This window comes from Glycine soja, chromosome 9 (assembly GCF_004193775.1).
Source record: "Glycine soja cultivar W05 chromosome 9, ASM419377v2, whole genome shotgun sequence".
Taxonomy (NCBI): Eukaryota; Viridiplantae; Streptophyta; class Magnoliopsida; order Fabales; family Fabaceae; genus Glycine; species Glycine soja.
In genome coordinates, this window is record NC_041010.1 from 17396747 (window position 1) to 17405081 (window position 8335).

Sequence of the window (8335 nt, forward strand, 5' to 3'; positions counted from 1 at the left end):
AAAACATCATATAAAATTTATCAAAAAAACTAGTTAATTTACTAAACCACCTAGACTTATATCGTTCTCGTGCCATTTAAGACAACCAAATGTGACAACAACTAACTAAAAGTTCAATGAAAAAGATTGTCCTACCTTTTTCTGTCACATGAACTCCATCTGGTCTAAATTGTACTAGCCAGAGTTTAGATTAACTTAGCTAGCACATAGCTAGGACATATTGATAAAACTTAAAAGTTACAAAGATAGTACAGTAGCTAAAAGCTGGAGTGTTTTACTACAAGCCAATGAATACAATGACCATGTCATCATCAACTAACTCTCCAATTACACATACAGATGTCATGCACTTGGTATGAATTATGTATAGTGGCCGAGTTCTTGTGAAACTTTAAGACTCTTAAAACCTAAGAAAATGCTCAAGTCCGTGCATGTTCCCCACCAAAATAATGCCCCAACCCCAAGTTACTCCTCTTCAATCTGAGGATTATGCTTTCTCCTTGGCACCAACATAGCAAAGCAAAGCATAAACTCACCACCTTTTGCCACAGGCAACACAAAAGATATGGCTGAATTTCCTCCTGTAGAAATAGGCACCAGAGCTGGCTTGAACTAAATTCTATGGGGCTTGTTTCTAGAAATAGCAAAAAATAATGTAGAAGAATCGGTCAAATTTATATAAGAAATAAGGTTAATAGGTTATCAATAATCAAACAATGAAAATGAATGTTCAGTGGGTGGGTTTGGATCATAAAATATTTGTAAAATGTAGTTCTTATTCTTTGGTGGAGATGGAGAAGATCCTTCATATTCTCACATTATTAAAAAATGTTCATAAATCATACAGTAATGCTAGAATAATCTTGGCCAGGTAAAAGGGTAGACTACCAGAGGAATAACAATGGAGCAATAAGGCAAAACCTTCCTATTTTAGAGATATGATTCCACTGACTGCTTTTTCCTTGGGAAGAGCAAGTTGCAACTAAAACCATTTCAATACTAGCAGTTTAGCATGCTTCTCTAATGAATGTCACATCAAAAAGGTTTGTCAGAGTAGCTGGGAGAATGTTAGCAACACTAGCTGCAACACACCTCACCACAAAACCAAGAGGGTTACTCACCTACGTGACTACATGTGAATCCACTAACGAAGAATATCCTCTTCATATCATTTTGTTACTATTGCATATCATTTTATTATTATCTCTTATTCACCTTTCCATTGTAACTGTTTTAGTGCTAGTTTGCTAGATGTGTAGTGCTAGCTGACCATATGGGTCCATTATCCAAAATGTGCTCATCTATAAATAAGCTATCACCAGTGGAAATGAGAAGAAGAGAAATTTGCACTTAATTTTTAGTAGTTTAGAATAGGAGATTTATCTTGTTCTCGAATACAAGGCCTTCCCTTTGTCCTAGTACGTAACAGAGAATGCGTTATAATTGTGAGATGTGACACTTTACAAAATACTTACCTGGACGGGTTCAATGGATGATCAAGAAGGTCCTTGGCCTAGGAAAGTGACCTCCATTGCACTATGGAGAAAGTGTTTTCCTAAGGTCTGCCCAAGCAGCAGAGCCTACATCATAATTTGTGGTAGTGGGGGCTTGCTTTTGCACACCCCGATGGAATACAGTTTTAAATTTCTCAATTTATCTTTAGTGGTTTTGGCTTTTTGGATTAATCCGGAGACATTACCTGTTTATTGGTTTAATAAATTTATAGTGTATTTGCTACATTTTTACCCGAGTATGAATTTATTTGTGCTCCAAGTCTTTTTGAAATGATACAACATGGTTTTTTGTTGCTAAAAGATCTGTAATTTTGATATTTTGTTTAATGGCTCATTTTCACTCGATATTTAATGGCCCTTTTCATTTATACTCATCTGTCAAAAGTAGCAGTATTATGCAGTAAGCAACAAACTTAACCAAGTAGCTATCCTGGCATTGTTAATTGTGGTTGAAGGCATCCATTATCCGTAGCTATCCTGGATACTGTCCCATGTACTACAAATACAAGAAGACTGATAGTGTAATGAAGTACCACATTGCTCAAGAGAGATAACAAGCGCTGGAAGACTAAACTATAAAAACATTATTTCATTGAACAATCATACCTTTCTCGGCCTTTTTTGGCTAAAATTAAGTGTAGTATTTGTTCTTATCAGTTTAATATCTGATATGTGGATCAGTGTGCCTCTTTCAATATAAAGTAGTGGAAAATTCTGGCATTGTCTCTCTACTCATACGGGTATTATTAAATCTGTTCGACCATCATTTTAACTTACACATGCCACGATTATAGACAATTCGGCTTCAGTCCCTTGCAGTTCTCTCTTTACATTCTGCTCTTTTACTGATACAGAAACTGTTGAAGATATACTTTTGTAACTGCATAATATTTTATTTTTCAGTTTTTAAGATAGGATTTAGTAAATAAGTTGATTTCCTATATTTTAGGAGTAAGGCAATTTTAATGGATTAGCCTAGTCAATAAGTGGTTCCTATCTTTAAGGAGCAAGTTAGTTTTAATATTATGTTTTGCTAATATCTTGTTATCTAATTAGTTTATCTTTTGCTATTTATTGTATCGCTACTGAGAACAATTTGAATTAGAATAGAATAATTCTATTTCCCCAGCATACGTATTGTCTCTTTTCTCTCCTCTGTTTTTTTTATAATTTCCTCCACAAAACCAATAATTGGTATCGAGAGCCTTATTCTTACGGGACTTGTACCATGGAAGGTGAAGCTAGTTTTTCCCACATAACTCTTCCAATCTTTGATGGAGAGAATTATGATCTTTGGGAAGTGAAAATGCAATCCTACATGGAGTCTTTGGATTTGTGGGATGTTGTGGAAGAGGATTATGAAATATATCCGCTGCCTGAAAATCCCACCATGGCCCAAATTAAAAATCACAAGGAAAGAAAGATGAAGAAGGCAAAGGTGAGGCCATGTTTGTTCACTGGTGTTTCACAAATGATATTCATCAGAATCATGACTCTTAAATCATCCAAAGCAATTTGGGATTATCTGAAAGAGGAATACGCTGGAGATGATAGAATACGAAGCATGCAAGTGCTGAATTTAAGGAGGGAATTTGAGCTTCAAAGGATGGAAGAGTCAGAGACAATCAAAGAATACTTAAACAAATTGTTGGGTATTGCCAACAAGATAAAGTTGTTGGGAAGTGATTTTACTGATTCGAGAATTGTAGAGAAAATTTTGGTAACGGTGCCGGAGAGGTATGAAGCATTTATAGCTTCATTGGAGAATACAAAGGATCTATCGAAAATCGCATTGGCGGAAGTGCTACATGCCCTGCAAGCTCAAGAGCAGCGAAGGTTGATGAGGCAAGATCGTGTTGTCGAAGGTGCTTTGCCCGCCAAACATCATGAATTTGATGAAAGCAAAAAGAATTTTTTCAAGAAGAATCAGCCAGCAAGCAGCAAAAATAGTACAAACAACCAAAACAAAGGCAAGGATAAAAAGAAAAATTATCCACCTTGTCAGCATTGCGAAAAATTGGGTCACCCACCATACAAATGTTGGAAACGGCCAGACACAAAGTGCAGCAAGTGCAATCAGCTTGGACACAAATCTATAATTTGTAAAAGCAAATTTCAGCAGCAAGAAGTTGATGCCCAAGTTGTTGAGCAGGAGGAAGATTATATTTTTGCTGCAACATGCTATTCGATGAGGAGTAGTCCTAAATGTTGGTTGATTGATAGTGGTTGTACGAACCACATGACATATGATAAGATTCTATTCAAGGATTTGAAGCCAACTAATGTCTCAAAGGTCAGAATTGGAAATGGTGGCTATATTCCTGTAAAAGGAAAAGGAACTGTTGCAATTTCAACGTGTTCAGGTATCAACACTACTAGAAAATACACTTTCAACATCGGTTATTTAGAACATTCTACATCGGTTCTAAAACCAATGTTGAAAGTGACGATGTTGAATGTATGAATGTTAACATCGGTTTTGGAGAACCGATGTTAACATACATATGACAACATCGGTTCTCCAAATACCCGATGTTAAACACAATGAACAACAGCAAAAAAAGTGTAGGCATGATGAATGTTGACATCGGTTTTCCAGTAAAACCAATGTTAATATGTTAGTTTAACATCGGTTTTCTAGAATAACCGATGTTAATGTACGCCCTTAACATCCATTTTTCTAGAAAACCGATGTCAACGTTGATGATGCTTACACTTATTTGGTGTAGTTCTTTGTGTATAACATCGGTTAATTATAAATAAACGATGTTACTATTCAAATATTCACATCGGTTATTTATAATTAACCGATGTTAATGTACAATAGTTGACATCGGTTATCCACAGATAACCGATGTTAAAATACAAACGCTGACATCGGTTATACACAAAAAACCGATGTTAATATACAAACGTTAACATCGGTTATTTATAATTAACCGATGTTGGTTATGATATTAACATCGGTTTTTGTTAATAACCGATGTTGTTTTCAAATATTTTTTTTATATATACTTTCTATTTTTACAGTAAACCCAAAATTGTACCTGTCAAATGCAATTTCAGGAGGCCCAATTCACAGCTAATAAACATTTTATTCTGCTTTCAAGCAGTTTTAATGATAATAAACATCAAATAATTGATTTATATATTATAAAAAAACAATCAACAAATGAATTCAATGTTCGTGTTACATAGAAAATGTAAAAAATGTTAAAAAATGTCCCTAAATCCTAGGCCTGATCTCTAACTCGGAGATAAAACTGTGCCCACTGAATCCGCAATGCTTTTAATCTCTCGGGCTCCAATGGTCTAGGGTCGTTAAAATACTGCATGATTAAATAAATCATATTAAGATAATAATGTAATATAAATTATAAATAAATCGATTTTCTTTGAAATAAACTTACCGCTTCCCAATTATTTCTAAAACTTCCTAAAATGATGGTGGACATCCAGTGCATGACATAGTAGCCGCACTCAGTAGTTCCTTTTTGTCTATTACACTAAATACATATTGAAATTTGGATATTAATTAAACAAATAGTGTACAGACACATAAAGAAATATATATAAGTGGAAGTTTTATGTAAATGACGTACCTTGACGACAATCCACCTAGCAGGAGTCTTTGATTTAGGCTGTGGAGCATCATCAAGACCCTTGATAGCACTGTTCCATATGAGTAACAATTAAAAATGGGTGTTGTACGTTGAGGTATTACAATGCAAATGTATTGAAAAGAACACTAACCTATTAATAATCCCCTTAAGGTAGTTGTCTGGTCTGTTATGCAATGAACAAAACCAGACAACTAAGTGTTCCTTGGGCAGGATGACCACCATCTGCCAATGTCCGCTGCAGTGGAACCTAAAATGGGTTAGTATATTAGTAAACATTAATTAAATTTTGTTATTTTGTGACTTACCCATTTAGGTAGGCTCCAATACACATCGCGTTGTGAACTCTGCATCCAACTCTTTATGTAACTTTCAGATTCAAACTGCGATTGCCCAGACCTCTGAATGGACTTAGGCTCGAGGAATCCATAGATATCAGAATTCCCTGCTCGCATACAAGTTTCAGTGAGATGCCTGTTTATGTTAAGTCAAAGTTAAATATTTATGAATTGAAAGCCATAACTTAGGTAAATAAAAGCCTTTTATATAAAGACTTACAGAATCCACAACTATAACACTGATATGCTGAGACATTGACCACCGTGTTCGATTTCGGAGAGGTCTTCGTGCTTTATGTACAGGGGGAAATCTGGATTAACGACCCCGAACACGGTGGCATCCCATCTAACCTGATAAGGCCTCAAGAAAAGCTCTGGGATGGTCAATGTCATCAGATAAAGCGGATCATCGACCTCCGGATCGGGCTTCAGAGGTGGTTTTGGCGGAGACACAGCTACCTGTTCATGAAACAAAGTTAAATAGCCTAATTTGAAAAGAAGAAACATATAGTAAGGACAATAAGTACCTGTTGTGATAAAGACTTGACCAGATGTGTCGGCCAAGTAAGGAAGGTGTGAAGTGCCTGCCCCACTAAGGAAACCTCATCAGTGGGTACAGGAATTGGAGCATCTACATCTCTAACCTCCTCCACACTCACCTTTACTTGTCCAAGCAACAAAGGAGTGTTATGAACAACAGTGGATCCCTCATAAACTCTCCCGATGGCAACCAGGCGGGCAGGATCTGCTTCTATGTACAAGCCGCACCTGTCAGAGTCACCGATCTCAGGATCGTTTCCTGAGGGATCAACACAAGTCCCCTTTGTGCTCACTCGAGGACCGGAGGGACCAGGACCAACCAGAGGCTCAGGAGGCACTGCAAGTCCCTAAGATTACATCTATGACTGAAGGTGGCTGAAGGATGCCATGACCTACCTCATCACTTTCTCTGTGATGGACTCCTCTAGCTGGTCCCTGATCTGCTGAGTCAGCTGGTGTAATTCGTCAGGAGGCAGGGAGGAAGCTCTACGGGACGTCCGTGGAGCCGATCCAAAGTATTGCTTGATGGTGACACCGACTCCAATACCACGGACACGTCCAGGGTGCTCTGGACGTCCAATAGCAGCGGCCAGAACATCCTGACGTCCATGGGGGACGAACGATCCCTGTGTGGCCTGCTCCTCAAACGAATCCTGCACAGAAAACACACAATGGTACATGGCATTCTCAAAATATTCAAACATAATTGTGATGGTTAGTTGAACATGACTTACAATCTTCTCAGCGATTTCCTTTGCGGCCTCAGTCGTCATCTCCCCTGTCTTCTTCGTGCGGGCCATCTTCCACTTCACGTGGCGTCTGACCGGGGATGGAGGGTCGATGACGCCATCAACGCTTCCTGACTGTGCAGCTTCCTGCATTTTCTTCTTGGTCTTCTCAGCCAGGAGCTTCTGCTCCAAATAATCATAACCCCCACGAGACAAAACGTGGGGGGCAGTATTCTGCTTCTGGATGGCCTGTGCCTTCATGCGCACATCCTGAAAAAATTAAACAATAATGTTTGAAATGGGTAGAATGAAGTATAACAACATCATGTTTAATATGAAAAACAACTTAAATGGCAAAGGAACATACCTCCCAAGAAGGGTCTCTGCGAGTCTGGCAAAACTGGGCCCACTTTTCCTTGCTGATGCCGTATTTGTCACAGACAGTGTCCTCGACACCGTCCTGATTAGCTGCAAGGGCCCATTTCCTCGTGAGGTATGATTTAAACTGCCTCCATCTCTCCCCCACGATCTGTAGTAACTTCCTTTTCGTCCTACTGTCAGAAGCCTCTGGGATATCAAATTCCGCCTGACAACATGAAACAAAGTTTATTTGTTACAATAATGAAATTTTTTGACTATTAATTACACACAATCAAATAAGAAAAGAGAAATACCTGAATATCCTCCCAAATCAGGTCCTTCTGAGCAGTAAGGACCTCCTTCCAGTTCTCATAGGTGATGTCCACCTTATCACGTGCCACAATCCCCAAATATGTTCTTAATTTCTTCTTGTGGGGACCGTTGGCCTTCCCTGTAGCAGGATCAACATGCACCACGGGTCTCTCAACACCAGGTGGTCTAGTGGACAACGATCGTAGGCGTGAGGCTTTGCGTGTCCACTTCACGGCAGACGTCGAAGCCGATGTGTCCGAAGTAGGAAGAGGAGAAGGAGGAGAAGGAGGAGGAGGAGGAGGAGGAGGAGGAGGAGGAGGAGGAGTAGTGGAGGTAGGTGGAGAACCCATGATCTTTTATACAATAACATACAAAATTGGATTAATGAAAAGAGGATCAGTGATAAGTTTTTTTTGGAAGGCAAAAGTATAAGATTATTAAACAAAACCCCACCACATAAGGAGACAAGACAAATTAACCAAAGGACTCTGAAAGATAGGTAGTTGTGCTTTTTAATTGTGATTTCATCCATGTTTTCTTTGATTTTGATTTTCTTTTTTGCAGAAAATAAAGAGGGGAACAAGCAACAATTTGAAGGTTGTACATTCAGGAACTAAAAAAATTCAAAATAGCTAGTAATAAGAGGGATTTGTTTTTGGGATTTTCTGAGCACCAAGAGCGGCTACGCAAGAAGCTTGCACTTGAGGAGGGAAGGATATTTGCAGCTAATGAACAAGTTTCTTAACTATTTGTCCTTAAGATTTTACTGTTTTTTTTCTTATATGTAAATATAAATAATATAAGGTTATGCCATAGGGACATGGTCATTTTTACCCCTAACAATGAAGGCAAAGGCATACTAAAATGAAGTACTGATAACACAGAGAACACATGCAACATCATTAGATAGATATAAGAGTATT

At 38.1% G+C, this 8335-nt stretch overlaps 1 non-coding gene and 1 pseudogene across 1 annotated transcript; both read left to right on the forward strand.

The window, feature by feature from the left end:
• The first annotated feature begins 1467 nt into the window (after positions 1-1467).
• LOC114369055 lies at positions 1468-1627 on the forward strand. The gene has a single exon (XR_003657516.1). It is a non-coding gene; the product is annotated as a U1 spliceosomal RNA (small nuclear RNA).
• Positions 1628-2116: 489 nt separating this feature from the next.
• On the forward strand, positions 2117-2230 carry LOC114369067 (annotated as a pseudogene).
• Positions 2231-8335: the final 6105 nt, after the last annotated feature.